Source organism: Musca domestica, unplaced genomic scaffold (assembly GCF_030504385.1).
Source record: "Musca domestica strain aabys unplaced genomic scaffold, Musca_domestica.polishedcontigs.V.1.1 27, whole genome shotgun sequence".
In the NCBI taxonomy this organism is placed as follows: Eukaryota; Metazoa; Arthropoda; class Insecta; order Diptera; family Muscidae; genus Musca; species Musca domestica.
The window spans coordinates 9,287,263-9,306,104 of record NW_026712286.1 but is presented as its reverse complement, the minus strand read 5'-3'; the positions used below and the strand labels follow the sequence as shown (position 1 = coordinate 9,306,104).

Genomic DNA, 18,842 nt, shown 5'->3' with positions numbered 1-18,842 from the left:
AATACAAATACAAGAAAATATGAAAAAAAAATTAAAAAACATCCAAGGGGTCGTATGAGTAATATTTATTAAAAACTTCGATATTTGTTGTGCATACTTACCAAATGCCGATCAATAACAATTAAGTATTAAAAAAATGTTCAGATTTTTATTGGCTATTTTCGTGGTATTTTCGAAAAAGGTCCGATTGATTTAACGTTTTTTATTTTAGAGGGGTGATGTCAAGGAAAAATATATTCTTCATCGAATTTCACTATAAGTCACCACGAAGAAATAATCGATAGGAACGATACATATCACTGAAGTATCAGTGTGAATTTTTTGCTTCTTTTGCTTAATTTTTTATTCGAAATTTGGTACTTTTCGAAAACACCCCCATTTGTAACTTAATGCTTCTTTCTAGGTGGTTAATGTCAATGAAAGAATTGTTCTGCACTTAATTTCACTATAGGTCATCACGAAGTAGAAATCGGTAGGAATGGTACATATTTCCTATACGTCAGGACATATGAATGATATAATATAAATCATATTTTTGAGTAAAAAAAAATAATCAAAAATTTTCCTTTTTCTGATCGGATGTCGATTTGACCCCTAAAACTTTATTTTAGAAGAGTGATGTCAAAGGAAAATATATTCGCCATCGAATTTCGCTTTAAGTCACTGACCACAAGAAATCTCTATATATAATAAATATGGCGCGGGACACAACTAATTTATAAATATAATTTTTAAAAGGAAAATACAATTTTTGGGCAACATTTTTCATTTTTTCTGGGTAGCTGTCAATTTGATCCTTAAATCTAAATTTTACACAGTTTACGTTAAAGGACAATATATCCTACATCGAATTTCACTATAATTCACCGAACAACTAAAATCTGTATCTGCAATGCATATGTTATAAAATGCAGTTGAGAAATCAAGCTTATTTTAGAAGAAATAAAGAAAGAAAGAAGGGTGGAAAAATCTTACATTCTTCAAGAGGACCCAATTTGGCCCCTAATTTTTAAGTATAGGTGTCTGATGTCAATGAAAGAAATATTCTACAACAAATTTCACTATGGGTCACCTTGAGGAGGAAATCGGTAGAAATGATATCTGTCGGTGAAATATCGGTATAATTTTGCTTATTTTGGGTTATTTTCTTTTTTAATTTTTTGGTCAAAAATGGCTACTTTTTTTAAAAATGAGCCTACCTCTCCCTTAATTCTTAGCTCTACGTAGTTGATATCAACAGAAGAAATATTCTACATTTAATTCTACCATAAGTCACCTCGAAGAAAAAATTGCTAGGAGTAACATATACCTCTGGAATATCACAACTATTTCAACCTTTTTTTAGAAAAATAATTATAGTGAAAAATCCAACTTTTTTGAAGAGCACTCAATCTGACCCCTAATTCTTATATATAGGTGCTTGATGCCAATGAAAGAAATATTCTACAACAAATTTCACTATGGATCACCTTGAGGAGGAAATCGATAGAAATGATATATGTCGGTGAAATATCAGTATAATTTTGTTTATTTTGGGTTATTTTTTAATTTTTGGTCAAAAATGTACTTTTTCGAAAAATGAGCCCACCTAACCCACCTAGTTCTTAGTTTTAGGTAGTTGATGTCAACAGCAAAAATATTCTACAGCGAATTTCACTATAGGTTATCTCGGAAAAGAAATTGGTAAGAGTGACATATACCTCTGGAATATCACTGCAATTTCAACCTTTTTTTCAGAAAAAAATTATTGTGAAAAATGTAACTTTTTTGAAGAGGACCCAATTTGGTCCCTAATTTCTATCTATAGGTACTTGATGTCAATGAAAGAAATATTCTACAACAAATTTCACTATGGGTCACCTTGAAGGGGAAATCGGTGGGAATAACATATGTCAGTGAAATATCAGTATCATTGTGCTTATTTTGGTTATTTATTTATTTTTTTTTTTTGCCAAAAATGTGTACTTTTTTGCAAAATGAACCCACTTCCGCCTTAGTTATTAGTTCTAGGTAGTTGAAGTGAAACGAAAAAATATTCTACATCGAATTTCACTGTAGGTCACCTCGAAGAAGAAATCTGTAGGAGTGACATATATCACCGAAATATCGGTATTAACTTTCCCCCCAAAAAAGTTTCCTCTTTTGAATATGTTTCCGTATTTTTTCGCATAGTTTTTTGTCTTCATATTCATAGGATTTAATATTTATTCATATTTAATATATCCCTATATAAAAATGTGCGTTTGTGTGGGTATTCCCCCCTAACAGTTCTCACGGAAGTTGGCTGATGGTAGCCCCATATTTTTTTTTTTTTTTTTTTTTTTTTTGTTTTTTGCTTCCTACCACACTTGAAATTCATTAGCACAGTTTGTGTTGCCTCATGCAGTGCCGCAAACAAAAACCTACAACAATAACAACAAGTGTTGTTGCATCATATACCAAAAACAAAAAATTAAACTCTCAACACCCAGTATTACCGCATCCGTTCAAGTAGTTCTCCAGGCGACAGACAAATTTGTCTGAGCCAAACCGAAAGGAAGGAAAGGAAATAAAACAATGAGAAAAAAAAACACAAAATAAAATGAAAACTAAAAATATATGAAATTCCCAGGGAAAACCCACCAAACTAGTGGGTAGAAAAAATAAATTTAAAAAATTCCCAGAAAAGTTTGGAGGGGGGGAGTGGTCCCCCAACTTTTTACTTCCTTAAAAAAAATATGAAAAATAAAAAAAGACTCAAAGAACCACTTGGGCGGCATGGCTTTGTTGGTCCAGTCTTTTTTGTCTTGGTTATGGCCTGGCCAACAATGAATTGCAATTAAAAAAGTTTGTTGATTTTTAGTATTTTTTGCTCTCTCTCCTCCCACTCTCTTTTTCCCTATCCTTAGCTGAAGTCATAATTTAGAGAGAAAATTGCCTGGAATAATTAAAATTTCGTTTAATCTGAAAAAATAACTAAAGGAGTAGGAGAAACATATAAATTTTTTTCATATTTTGAATCATCAAGCAAAACTTTTAAAGAGCAATAAGGAAACTATTGTTTTGAATAAAAATTAAAATTGAAAATAAAATAATTTAAACTTAATTGCCCTCAAGTCATATGAGAGTTGAAAATTTAGAGTTAGAGTAATTTTTTGATGAAAATTTGACGTTGCAAAAGAGGATAAAGTTATCAGGTGGGTTATTAAGGTAGTTAGAGGAATTTTGAAATTTAACGAATTGAGGTATTTTGTTATATAAAAATATGGAGCATATTTTTGAAATATATTAAAATTTTCATTGGGTATTTTTAATCAAAAATGATTCCTCTTCTTTGAAAGAAAAAAATATAAAAAACGAACACATATTTATATAAAAGTATTTATAAAAAATTTTCATATAACCGTTCACAAATATTTTACAGACACATGGAGGAGGTTCATAAGAAAAATACAAAATTGATATTCTGGATATTTATGAGTTAAATATTAGCGTCATTTGACTTATATGTTTTTTGGTAAAAAAATTGGACTTTTTTGAAACATGACCCCACTTCTCCCTTAGTTCTTAGTTCTAGGTGGTTGATGTCAACAGAAGAAAAATTCTACATTTAATTCTACCATGGGTCACCTCGAAGAAAAAATCGGTAGGAGTGACATATATCACTGGAATATCAGCATCAACATTGGCTATTTTGTTTTGTTTGTTTTTTTTTTTTTTTTTTTTTTTAATTGGACCTAATTACTCTCTTAATTTGTAACTATAGGTGGGTGGTGTCAATAGAAGAAATATTCTACGCTTAATTTTACCATAGGTCACCTCGAAGAAGAAATCGGTAGGAGTGACATATATCGCTATAATATCTGTGTCAACATTGGCTATTTTGTTTTTTTTAGATTTTAGTCAATTTTTTTAACTTTTTTTAAAAAAGGTCCTCATTATTCCCTTAATTCGTAACTAGGTGGTTAGTGTTAATAGAAGAATTGTTGTACATTTAATTCTACTATAGGTCACCTCGAAGAAGAAACCGGTAGGAGTGACATATATCACTGGAATATCAGTGTCAACATTGGCCTTTTTTAAGGTTTTAGTCAACATTTTGTACTTTTTTTGAAATTGGACCCAATTACTCCCTTAATTCGTAACCCTAGGTAGTTGATGTCAACAGAAGAAATATTCTACGTTTAATTCTACCATAGGTCACCACGAAGAAGAAATCGGTAGGAGTGACATATATCACTAGAATATCGACATCAGCATTGGCTATTTTGGCTTTTTTTTAGATTTTAGCCAAATATTGGACCTCTTTTCAACAGGACCACATTTCTCCCTTAATTCGTAACTCTAGGTGGTTGGTGTTAATGGAAGAAATAATTTAGATCAAATTTCACTATAGGTCACCACGGAGAAGAAATCGGTAGGAATGATATATATCAGTGAAATTTCCGTGTGAATTGTTGCTTCTTTTGTTTTTTTTTTATCAAAATTTGGTACTTTTTGAATAGGCCCCCATTTGTAACATAACTGTTCTTTCTAGGTGATTAATGTCAATGGAGGAATTATTCGGCACTTAATTTCGCTACAGGTCACCTTTGAAGAGAAATTGTTAGGAGTGATATGTATTCGTAAAATATCAGCGTCATTATGCCTATTTCGGTATTTGTAATTGTTTAGGTCAGAAATTCATTATATTTGTAAAAGCACCCGCTTTCTCAATTAAATCTTATTTCCTGGCAGTTGATGTCAATGGAAGAAATATTTTACATCGAATTTCACTATGGGTCACCTGGAATAAGAAATCGGCCGGAATGAAATATATCTCTGAAATTTGAGTGTCGATTTGCTTAATTTGATTAATTTTTTGATCGCAAATTGGTACTTTTTGAAAAGGCCCCCATTTGCAACCTAATTCTTCTTTCTAGGTGATTGATGTCAATGAAAAAATTATTCTGCACTTAATTTCACTATAGGTTACCTTTGAAGAGAAATCGGTAGGAATGATATATATTCGTAAAATATCAGCGTCATTATGCCTATTTCGGTATTTTTATTTTTTTTGGTCAAAAAATCGTTATATTTTGAAAAGCACACCATTTCTCCATTAATTCTTACTTCTATGTGGGTGATACAAACCAAAGAAATATTCTACATCTAATTTCACTATAGCTCACCTTTGAAGAGAGATCGGTAGGAATGTTATATATCAGTAAAATATTAGTGTCAATTGGCTTATTTTTAGTATTTTTCATCATTTTTTTTTTAACAATAATTCGTTCTATTTTTAAAAGCACCCAATTTTCTCCATTAATTCTTACTTCTAGTTGATTGATACAAATTGAAGAATTATCGTACATCTAATTTCACTATAGCTCCCCTTTGAAGAGAAATCGGTGGGGATGATATATATCTCTAAAATATCATTGCCAATTTACTTAATTTGGATTTTTTTGTCACAAATTCGTATTATTTTGAAAAACATCCCATTTCTCCCTTAATTCTCACTTCTAGGTGATTGATACTAACTAAAGATTTATTCTACATCGAATTTCACTAAAGCTCACTTTTGAAGAGAAATCGGCAGGAATGATATATATCCATGAAATATTGCTGCCAATTTGCTTATTTTGGGTTGTTTTTTAGTAAAAAAATCTTACTTTTTTGAAGAGGACCCCTTTTTGGCCATAATTACCATTTCTAGGCATTTGATGTCAATGAAAGAAATATTCTACATCGAATTTCATTATGGGTTACCTCGAAGCAGAAATCGATAGAACCAATATATATCACTTGAATATCATTAATAATTTCGAATAAACATATTTGTTCTTTTTTTGGGGTTATTTTCGGAGTGCCTTGAAATTTTGCTAAAATCTCCCACTGCACGACATTTTAGGGGGCTAATGTCAGTGGAGGAATTTTTCTACATCAAATTTCAGTAATAGTCACCGAGCACAAGAAATCTGTAAACATATTATTTACCCCGAAAATATTAGCATAAATTTATGAGATATTTTTATTTATTTTAATTAATTTCTTCTGAAAAGAGTGCCATCTATATTTCATTTATTTTTCCATGTTTGTTATTAAAATATTTTTTTCACCTTTACTCGTATTTTCCCCCTTTTCTTCATTCTCTGTTTTTTTTTTTTTTTTTTTTTTGTTTCTCTCTGAAATTATTAAAAATATCGTTTCAATTCCAATAAAAAAGAGTGCCAAAACTAGTCTACAACCACCATCCATCGAAGGGCATAATTGAAAATTAATAAAAATCAAATTTGACACTTTCAAACTTAATAATAAAAAATTGAAATTTAATAAGGCAGCTGAAACAGAAACCTAGTTAGGTGACGGCGGGAGAGAAAAATGAAAAAAAAAACAACAGCAGACCAACTGCTGGCCTTGTTTGGCAAATTAGTTTTCGATTGTTATTTGGCATATTCCGGGCAACAACTAACCATGCTTAGTAACGATATATGAAAAAAAAATAAAAAAACAAAATAAAAAAGAAAAATGAAAATATTATTAAAATTGATTTTTGACACTTGGACAATTGAATTAAATTTCAGATTTTATATTGGCATATATTTATGTATTGACATAACAACAACACACATCAATTTGTAACCATTATCAACAAGATGATTGTTTATGGTGCATACACACACACACTTGCACACATTCCATGCCTGGGTTCAATGGTACTCTCCCAGAGCCCAGTGACGTGATACCCAAAAATATTCTCGCCAAAATAGACTTTGTTCTCCACACAGAGGCAAAAAAAAGCACACAGAACACCCAAAAAAGTTTCTAAATTATTTAAAGGCCAACACTTTGCTAATTGGCCAAACAAATTGTGACAAAACAAAAGAATATTAAAAGAAATGAGCTTTTAATATGGCCATTGTTTTAAACAAAACTATTTAAAAAACTATTTATTTTCATGGAGACAATTTCGTTATTTCCTTTCAATTGTTTTGAATGAAAAATTTGATTTTTTTTCTGTTTTGTTTAAATAAAAAATGAAATATTTTTTTTATTCCAACACACTTTGACCACAATTAATTTTGTTGGCATATTGTTTTAAAAACGAATATTCTGTTCGCCAAATTAATTGTGTGTTGAATATCAGCAATTCATTTATTTTCAATAATTTTGTTAATTTGTGAAAAAAAGAAACCATCGCGAATCAAACATTGCTGGGTTTAAGCATAATTAATGTAGTTCTTTTCAATTTGGTACTTAATAAATGAAATTAAATTTTTATATATTTATAAATACCCTACCCTCAATTGGGAGGTATGTTAAATTGAAGGAATTGGAGTATTTTTCAAAATATCTCAAAATCACCCACTGTGCTGCATTTTAGAGGGTTGATGTTAATGGAAGAAATATTCTGCATTAAATTTTATTATAAGTCGCTGAAGCGAAAAAATCTGTCCGCTTTATAAATATCATTAGAAATACGGTCGGAACTTCACTATAAAATACAAATTTTTTTATTTATTATTATTTATTTTACATTAATTTCAAACTGTTTTGATGTATTGTTAAAATCTCCCACTGTGCTACATTTTAGAGGCTTGAAGTCAATGGAAGAAATATTCTACACCAAATTTCACTATAAGTCGCTGAAGCGAAATAATCTGTCCGCTTTATATATATAATTAAAAATTCGGTCGGAACTTCAGTATGAAATACAAGTATTTTATTATTCCCTTTTAGGTTAATTTTGGACTGTTTTGATATATTGTTAAAATCTCCCACTGTGCAGTATTTTAGAGGCTAGATGTCATTGGAAGAAATGTTCTACACCAAATTTCATTATAAGTCGCTGAAGGGTAAAAATCTGACGGCTTGATAAATATCATTAAAAATTCCGTCGCAACGTCAGCATAAAATACTAATATTTTATTATTTAATTTAGATTAATTTTGGATTGTTCTGAGATATTGTTAAAATATCCCAGTGTGCAGTATTTTAGAGGCTTGGTGTCAATGGAAGAAATGTTCTACACCAAATTTCACTATAAGTCGCTGAAGCGAAAAAATCTGTTCGCTTGATATATATCATTACAAATACGGTCGGAACATCAGTATGAAATACAAATATATTATTATTCAATTTTAAATTAATTTTGGACTGTTTTGAGATATTGTTAAAATCTCCCACTGTGCTATATTTTAGAGGCTTGAAGTCAATGGAAGAAATATTCTGCACCAAATTTCACTATAAGTCGCTGAAGCGAAAAAATCTCTCCGCTTTATATATATCATTAAAAATACGGTCGGAACTTCACTATAAAATACAAATTATTTATTTTATGTTAATTTTCAATTGTTTTGATATATTGTTAAAATCTCCCACTGCGGAGTGTTTTAGAGGCTTGATGTCAATGGAAGAAATATTCTGCACCAAATTTCACTATAAGTCGCTGAGGTGAAAAAATCTGTCCGCTTGATAAATATCATTAAAAATACGGTCGGAACTTCACTATAAAATACAAATTTTTTATTTATTATTATTTATTTTACATTAATTTCAAACTGTTTTGATACATTGTTAAAATCTCCCACTGTGCTACATTTTAGAGGCTTCATGTCAATGGAAGAAATGTTCTGCACTAAATTTCACTAAAAGTCGCTGAAGGGAAAAAATCTGTCCGCTTTATATATATCATTAAAAATTCGGTCGGAACTTCAGTATGAAATACAAATATTTTATTATTCCCTTTTAGATTAATTTTGGACTGTTTTGGAATATTGTTAAAATCTCCCACTGTGCGGCATTTTATGAGATTGGTCTCAACGGAGGAAATGTTCTACACCAAATTTCACTATAAGTCGCTGAAGAGAAAAAAAAACTGCCCGCAAATGTTTTATTATATTATATTTTATTATTTAATTAAGATTAATTTTAGACTGTTTTGATATATTGTTAAAATCTCCCGCTGTACTACATTTTAGAGGTTTGAAGTCAATGGGAGAAATATTCTACATCAAATTTCACTATAAGTCGCTGAGGCGAAAAAATCTGTCCGCTTTATTATATCATTAAAAATTCCTTCGCAACTTCAGTATATAATGTAAATATTTTATTATTTAGTTAAGATTAATTTTAGGCTGTTTTGATATGTTGTTAAAATCTCCCACAGTGCGGCATTTTAGAGGGTTGGCCTCAATGGAAAAAATATTCCGCACCAAATTTCACTATAAGCCACCGAAGAGTAAAAATCTGTCCACTTTGTCTATATCATTAAAAATACGGAAGCAATATTGGAATAAACTACAAATGTTTTATTATTCCCTTTTAGATTAATTTTGAACTGTTTTGAGATATTGTTAATATCACCCACTGTGCTACATTTTAGAGGCTTGAAGTCAATGGAAGAAATGTTCTACACCAAATTTCACTATAATGCACCGACGAGAACAAAACTGTCCGCTTGATATATATCATTACAAATACTGTAGCAACTTCAGTATAAAATGCAAATTTTTTTCAAGGAGGGGTTCAAAGCTTCCTTAAATCTCCTCCTGGACTGTGTCCTATGATATTTATGTTAAGGAATGAAATGTTCCCCATCAAATTTCACTATGGGTCTCTGAAGACAAGAAATCGATAAGAATGATATAAACCCCCCAAAAAAGTGCATAAATTTCGATATTGACAAAAAAAATATTTTTGCATTGATTTTCGACAGGGGTTTCGAAATATGTCAATATATTACTCTGTTCTTCATTTTAGAGGATTTCTGTGAATGAAAGAAATATTCCTCATCAAATTTCACTATGGGTCGCCAAACATCGGAAATCTCTGAGAATGCTATATATATGTAAAATATTCATGTCAAATTCCAATATTTATTCTTCAAATATTATTTTTATTTAAATGATTTTCGAAAGGAATTTCAAAATAAGCTAAAATCTTCCTCTGTTCTTCATTTTAGATGATTTTTGTGAATGAAAGAAATATTGCCCATCAAATTTCACTATAGGTCACTGAGCATTGGAAATCTCTAGGTGTGCTATATATACCTAAAATATACATGCCAAATTCAAATATTTTTCTCCTTCAAATATTATTTTTTTCTTTTTATTCTCCCAGCCTTTGCAGAAAAATCCCATTTATTTCCACAAGGCTTAACAATAATGCTTTAACCAATTATTTAAGCCTTTTATTGCAACATAATAACAGCCAGGCCAAATCGAACAATCTGAATAAATCCATAATGCAGCATGAAATTGTAGCTTCGAGTGGTATTTGGTGTGCATTATTTACAATAATAAATGCAATTTGCTGGGTCCAACTGGTATTTTATTACAATGTGGATGCAACTACATGTGTGGTGGAAATTATAGCACTATCTGGGAAAAAATCAAAAAATAAATGACCAAAGGTAAAAGTATCATATTTAATGAATAATATCATACCAGGAATCCATATTCCAAAGTATTGCTATAATTTTACTCCCAACTGCTACAAATGTTATAAAATTGCAAAAATTGCAGTAGCAAATTAAGTTGAGCTTATCATAATTTCGAAATGCAGTTCTTCCTTTTGTCTCCAGTAAACATTTTCAAGTAGTGCTAACAACTTGCTCCCAAATGTTGCGAAAGTCCTTAACAAAATATTCATATCTTTTTAAAATAATTATTATTTCGAAATTATTTTTCATTTCTTTTTTGCCTCCACTTAAAATTTTGTAAGTGGTGCTAAAAATTTGATCCCAACTGCTGAAAAAAATTGCTGACAAAATTTTCAAACCTTATTGGGTTTATTACAATGTCGAAACAAGTTTTCGTTGATTTATGCTTCCACTTAAAATTTTTCAATGGTGCTAGAATTTTTCTACCAACTGTTGCTGGTGTTACACATTTTCAAACCTGATTATGCTTATTATAATATCCAATTGTTGTTCAGTCCTTTTCTGGTTCCAGAAAAATTTGTAAAAATAATTGTTTTTCCCCCCACACACACACACACACAATTGTGCACACACACAGCCACACGATTAACACCAACTACTTGATAATTATTTGCATTACCATAACCGACATGTAAGGCTTAAATGGGAAAACATTTTTTCCAGAGCCAGATTGTTGTTGTGATTATTATTGTCGTTTCGGATATCCTTGAAACGGACATAATAATGGATTTAACTACAACAAAAACAACAATAATCGAGCATCATAATAATAGTGCTACAATTACGAATGGCTTTTACAAGAGAACCAAATTTTGCCTTTTTTTCTCAGCCATCCATAAAATGTGTTAAGTATTGAAATTTCAATAATTTATTATTAAGCTGGCTAAGATGATCGCAAGATTATGTTAATGGAATAAATTATTCGGTATATTGGACGAAGTGGAAATTGCGAACATTTGTAATGCCTTTAGGGTCATTGGGAAATAAATATTATTTGTATTAATAACAATCATACGCCTCAATGGAAGTTGGCATTAATATTACGCATACGTCATGCGCCTCAATGGAAGTTGATATTAATATTACTCATATGTCTAGAGGTCAGTGGATAATATTTACAGAATTTCTGGAGAACGGAGAAAAACCGAAAAATCGGTGGGTAAAATATGTCGGAGAAATTTAAGTGTCTATTGGTATAAACTTGAAAGGCGATATGGGGGTTATTTTTGGTGTACTTGGGAAAATCTCTCCAAATCTTCCCTTCCGTTGCATTTGAGGTGGAAAATGTCAATGGAAGAAATGATCCACATCAAATTTCACTATTAGTCACGGAAGACAAGAAATCGCTAGGTGTGATATATCCCGGTGAAATATCGGGATCAATTTGATTAAATTAAAAAATTGCAGTACTTTCAGTGATATTTCGGAACATAGCCCAAAAACGCCCCTTTAGAAGAGATTATTTGGATCGGTGTCAAAGGAAGAAATATTCTTTATCGAATTTCACTATAAGTCACGGAAAACCAGAAACCTCTAGGTGTAATATATCTGGGTGAAATATCGCCATCAATATGACCAAATGAAAAAATTGCTGTATTTTCCGTGTTATTTCGGAACATTGCCCAAAATGACCCCTTTAGAAGAGATTATTTGGATCGGTGTCAAAGGAAGAAATATTCTTTATCGAATTTCACTAAGGGTCAGCGAAGACAAGAAATCGATAGCTTTTATATAACTCTATCAATATCACTAATAATTTAAAAATATGAAAAAATTGCAATATTTTAGGTATTTGATTCGAATATCTCCCAAAATCAGTCCCTCAGAAGGAATTATTGAGGTCACTGTCAAAGGAAGAAATATTCTGCACCAAATTTTACTAGGAGTCGCCGAAGTGAAGAAATTGATGGCTATGATATTTCTCAGAAAAATACCAGTAACAAATAGGGCTATATTCAAATTTTATTCAGGTGTTATTTTTTCGGGATACATTCGGATTTTTGTTAAAATCTCAATCTAAACGTCGTTTTTTTGAGTTTATGTTAATGGATGAAATATTCTACATCCAATTTCACTATGGGTCTCCGAAGAAAAAAAGTCGATAGGGTTCTTATGTAAAGTCGGAAATGCTTATATAAAATACCAATAAATAAAATCTATTTTTTGGGGTATTTTTTCGAATTTCTTTTAATTAACCCTAAAAATTTCCCTCTCGCCAGAATTTTTCGGCACTAACACCAATGGAGGAAATATTCTGCACCAAATTTCACTAGGAATCTCCGAGGTGAAGAAATCGATGGCTATAATATTTATCAGAAAAATACCTGTATTTAATACGGCTATATTAAAATTTTATTCAGGACTTATTTTTTGGGAAACATTCGGATTTTTGCTAAAATCTCAATTTAAAATTAAATTTTTTTAAGTTTATGTCAATTGGCGAAATGTCCTACATCTAATTTCACTATGGGTCAACGAAGAGAAGAAGTCGATAGGGTAGATATACAAAGCAGGAAAATACCTGCTTAAAATACCAATAAATAAAATTTACTTTTTTTGTGGTTTCTTTTAAGTTACTCTAAAAATTTCCCTCTCGGCAGAATTTTTCGGCACTAACACCAATGGAGAAAATATTCTGCACTAAATTTTACTAGGGGTCACCGAAGTGAAGAAATCGATGGCTATGATATATATCAAGAAAATGCTAGTATCAAATATATGAATTTTCGGGTATCGATCTAAAATTGGATTTTTGCTAAAATCCCGCTCTAAATGACATTACTCGGAATTCTCGTCAATGGAAAAAATATTCTACATTAAATTTCACTATGGGTCTCTGAAGAAAAAAAGCCGATAGGTTCGATATGTATAGCAGGAAAAGGCTTTCATAAAATACCAATAAATAAAATATAATTTGTTTGGGACTTTTTCGAATTTCGTTTAAATTACCCTAAAATTTTCCATTTCGCCAGGATTTTTCGGGACTAACACCAATGGAGGAAATATTCTATGTCAAATTTCACTATGAGTCACCGAAGTGAAGAAATCGATGGCTATGATATTTAACAGGAAAATGCTAGTATCAAATATATGAACTTTGGAAATCGAATGAAAATAGGATTTTCGGATTTGCGATGAAATCTCGCTCTAAATGATATTTTTCGGGATTCTCGTCAATGGCAAAAATATTCTGCACCAAATTTCACTATGGGTCTCTGAAGAAAAGAAGTCGATAGGTTCGTTATGTAAAGCAGGAAAAGGCCTGTATAAAACAGCGATAAATAATATGTAATTTTTTGGGGATTTTTTTCGAATGTTTTTTAATTACCCTAAAAATTTCCTTTTCGCAGGATATTTCGGAACAAAGACCAAAGGAGGAAATATTCTGCACCAAATTTCACTAGGAGTCACCGAAGTGAAGAAATCGATGTCTATGATATTTATCAGGAAAATGCTAGTATCAAATATATGCATTTTGGAAATCGATCGAAAATCGGATTTTCGAATTTGTGATGAAATCTCGCTCTAAATGATATTTTTTGGAATTCTCGTCAATGGAGGAAATATTCTGCATCAAATTTCACTATGGGTCACCGAAGGAAAGAAATCGATAGAGGCGATATGTAAAGCAGGAAAAGGCCTGTATAAAATACCGATAAATAAAATGCACTTTTTTCGCATTTCTTTTAAATTGCGCCTTTTGATTTCCAATCACAAACTCTCCTTCCTCTTCTCCCTCCCTCTCTCCGCTACCCTTCTCCCTATTCAAATCTGAAAACTTGATCATGTATGCAAACTAACTTAACAAAACTTCTGGCCTCGACTCATTTAAGTTTGAGCAACTTCTTTACAACCCTTCACTTGCGCTGTCTGCCCGGGCTGCCATATTTCTCACCAAGCAATTAAAAGCCTTTACAGAACTGTCAAACAGTCTTTACCATTACTTTTCATACAAACAATTTCCAACTAAAAATCCCTTTTTCCTTACAACAACAACTACTACTACAACAAAAACCTAGTTTACTGCTATTGGAATGCAATAAATTCCATAACCGGAGACCCATGTTCGCCGCGAAACCTTAAAGTAAGCTTGGCCATAAATCTATTAAAACCGCGTATAGCGCACACAGGCTATGGGAGCGGATATATACACTAACTATCCGCCGCGGAATTATAACGGAAACGGAAATTTTCTCGTTTTCTTTTTAATATCCAACATTTCTTTAGCCTCTGCCAACTCCACTCAGAGACTTATTTGCCCGTCGTTTCAAGTGCTGCTTTCTGTTGTGCGTACCATAAATAGTCCTATGAGAATTTCTTATCCTGCTACGCTTTTGTATACTCTAGGGCCGTTGAAAATTTCTGCAAATGACGACGAAGACGACTGACACTGGAGGGTACACAGACGCATGCACACACACACGCATGTATGCATTCGCCAACACCCATTCGAGGTCAAAAATAAACTTCTGGGTCCAGGAAAAAAATATTAATAAGAATAATTCTGAGCAAACATGGCATATGCCGAGCGCAGGATAATGGAGTAGAAGGAGAAGACACAGAACCCATAAGTATTGCAAAATTTCTTCGAGGGGAGTGGGGTGGGGAGGAGGTTCGTAGATTTAAAGTGAATATAAAAGAAATCCATATACAATCTTGCAAGCAGTCATTTCTTATAGACTTGCTCCGCAATCGTCATTATGTATATAAAAATTCATAAGGATAAAACAGAACAAAAAAGGAAGAAGAAGAACAATAATATTGAGTGCATGGAACACAAGGTCCAATTGTATCCTTTTAAGATTGAGGATTGAATTAAAAATGGAATTTAAAATATCGTTGGGTTACAGATAAAAAAAATCCGAACTGGGTACTAGCATTTTGTAGGAAAAGGAAAAAAAATTACTAACTGTAACCAACATTTTTCTACAAAACCGTTATAGCTTATGATTTTCCTTAAAAGAAGACTTATAGTAGAACTTGACGAGGACAATTTTTTCCATTAACATCATAATCCTACAAAGGTTATTTATGGGAGATTTTTACCTCGAATCAGAAGTAGTTACGAATTTCCATTAAAAAAATTTTTAAAATTTTACTAAAAACCAATCAACATTTTTCTACAAATCCGTTATAGCTACTGATTTTTCGTAAAAAGAGACACATAGTAGAATTTGGCGAGGAGAATTTTTTCCCTTAACATAATAGTCCTACAATGGGGAATTATGGGAGATTTTTACCTCGAATCAGAAGTAGTTATGAATTGCCATTAAATTTTTTTTTTTTAAATTTTACTAACAACCAATCAACATTTTTCTACAAATCCGTTGTAGCTACTGATTTTCCGTAAAGGGAGACTTATAGTAGAATTTGGCGAGGGAAATTTTTTCCATTGACATCATGGTCCTACAAGGATGATTTATGGGAGATTTTGACATAGAATCAGATGTAGTTATAAATTGCCATTAACTACGTATATTTTTTCTTGTGTACCCAAATTGCTGTAAATTTTTGAGAGTCTTATGTTAGATCTACGGTTTTACGTTGGTCCACAACCAATAGTGAAATTCGATGAAGAAAATATTTTTCCTTGACACCACCTCTCTAATATTAAAAAGTGAGAGAGATTTTTTGAATTTATTGAGAGAGTCTATAAAATGAGTAAATAATATACAGCACCTTATACACAATTTGCAAGCGATTTAAATACAGATATATTATTTCTAGCGATTTTTCATAAAAGGTAACTCATAGTGAAATTTGATGTAAAACAATTTTCCCATTGACGCCTCCTCTCTAAAATATAGGATAGTGGGAGATTTTGGCATCCCAATTACAAAAAATTATTTATATAAATTATAACTCATAATGGCAACCCTATTTTCTAATATAAATATTATATCTAGCGATTTTTGCTGATCGAGGACCTATATTAGAATTCGATGAAGAACATTTTTCTCCCTGACATCAACCCTATAATATAAAAGAATATACGAGATTATTGAGTTTAATTTGAACTATTCTATAAAATGAGAAAATAATATACAGCTCCTTATACACAATTTGCAAGCGATGTAAATACAGATTTATATTATTTCTAGCGATTTTTCATAAAAGGTAACTTATAGTAAAATTTGATGTTAAATAATTTTTCCCTTGACACCTCCCCTCTAAAATGGAGGTTTGTGGGAGATTTTGGCATCCAAATTAAAAGAAATTACAATTTTCAAGAAAAATTATTTATATAAATTATAACTCATAATGGCAACCCTATTTCCTTAGTAAATATTATTTTTACCGATTTTTGTTGGTCGGAGACCTATATTGGAATTTGATGGAGATTATTTTTCTCCTTGACATCACCCCTCTAATGTAAAAGAATATACGAGATTTTTGAGTTTAATTTGAACTATCCTATAAAATGAGTAAATAATATAAAGCTCCTTATACACAATTTGCAAGCGATTTAAATACAGATTTATATTATTTCTAGCGATTTTTCATAAAAAGTAACTCATAGTGAAATTTGATGTAAAACAATTTTCCTCTTGACACCTCCTCTATAAAGTGGAGGATAGTGGGAGATTTTGGCATTTTGGCATTTTGGCATTTATAAGAAATTAAAAATTTCTGGAAAAATAATTTTGATTAACATTAAGTCATAATGGCAACCCTATTTCCTTAACAAATATTATTTTTACCGATTTTCGTTGGTCAGGGACCTATATTAGAATTCGATGAAGAACATTTTTCTCACACCTCTCAGATTAAAGGTTATAAGAGATTTTTGAGATTTGTTCGAACCATTCAGGAAAGAATCTTGAAAAAATTAATCAAAATATATGCAGATTGTTATTAACTTTTTACCCAGTTCTGCTATAGCTATTGGTTTTCCATCAAAGGGGACTTATAGTGAAATCATATGTGGAAAATATTTTCCATTAACATCGAAGCCCTAAAATCGAAATTTTGGGAGATTTTGACCCCGCTTCACATGTTTATTGAAATTGTCATTAAAAATATATGTTTGTTGTATAAATCCATATTACAAAATTTTTATTAATTTTTCCCCAGATTCGTTATTGCTACAGGGTTTTCATCAAGAGAAACCTATAGTAAAATCGTATGAGGAAAATATTTTCCAACGACATTGTAGGCCTAAAATTAAGATTTATGGGAGATTTTGACCTCTCTTCGCATGTGGGTTGTATAAATCAACATTACTAATTTTTATTAATTTTTCCCCTGATTAGTTATACCTACTGGGTTCCCTTCAAAGGGAACCTATAGTAAAATCTTGTGCGGAAAATATTTTACATTGACATCATAGCTCTAAAATTAAGATTTAGGGGAGATATTGACCTCGCTTAGCATGCAGGTTGAAATTGTCATTAAAAATATATGTTTGTTGTATAAATCCACATTACAAATTGTTATTATCTCCCCAGATTTGTTATACCTACTGGGTTCTCCTCAAAGGGAACCTATAGTAAAATCTTGTGCGGAAAATATTTTCCATTGACATCATAGCTCTAAAATTAAGATTGAGGGGAGATTTTGACCTCACTTCGCATGTAGGTTGAAACTGACATAAGTATAAGTTTCTTTTATAAATCCAAATTACAAGTTGTTATTGTTTTTTTTTTTTAGATTTGTTATACATACTAGGTTCTCCTTAAAGGGAACCTATAGTAAAATCTTGTGCGGAAAATATTTTCCATTGACATTATAGCTCTAAAATTAAGATTTTGGGGAGATTTTGACCTTTCTTCGCATGTATGTTGAAACTGACATAAGTATAAGTTTCTTTTATACATCCTAATTACAAATTGTTATTATTTTTCCCCAGATATGTTATAGCTATAGGGTTCTCTTCAAAGGGAACCTATAGTAAAATCTTGTGCGGAAAATATTTTCCATTGACATCATAGCTCTAAAATAAAGACTTAGGGGAGATATTGACCTCTATTCACATGTATGTTGAAACTGACATAAGTATAAGTTTATTTTATACATCCTAATTGCAAATTATTATTATTTTTCCCCAGATTTGTTATACCTACTGGGTTCTCCTCAAAGGGAACCTATAGCAAAATCTTGTGCAAAAAATATTTTTCATTGACATCATAGCTCTAGAATCAAGATTTATGGAACATTTTGACCTCGCTTCGCATGCAGGTTGAAACTGACATAAGTATAAGTTTATTTTATACATCCTTATTACAAATTGTTATTTTCCATTGACATCATAGCTCTACAATTAATATTTAGGGGTGATTGACCTCGCTTCGCATGTAGATTAAAATTTTCATAAAAATCGTATTTATTTTATATTTCAAATTTTACTGCCCCTATTTTACAACTTCATATTAGATTTACCGACTTTTCTTGGTCCGAGACCCTTAATCAAATTTTGTGTATAAAATGTTTCCCTTTG

General features: G+C 31.1%; 2 protein-coding genes across 2 annotated transcripts in view; both read left to right on the top strand.

The window, feature by feature from the left end:
- LOC101889232 (lysophospholipid acyltransferase 5) overlaps window positions 1-18,842 on the top strand; it is a 451,325-nt gene that overhangs the window by 35,749 nt on the left and 396,734 nt on the right. The window lies entirely within an intron of this gene.
- The window catches only part of LOC109611893 (uncharacterized), a 349,779-nt gene that overhangs the window by 284,908 nt on the left and 46,029 nt on the right, over window positions 1-18,842 (top strand). The gene's annotated exons all lie outside the window — the stretch shown is intronic.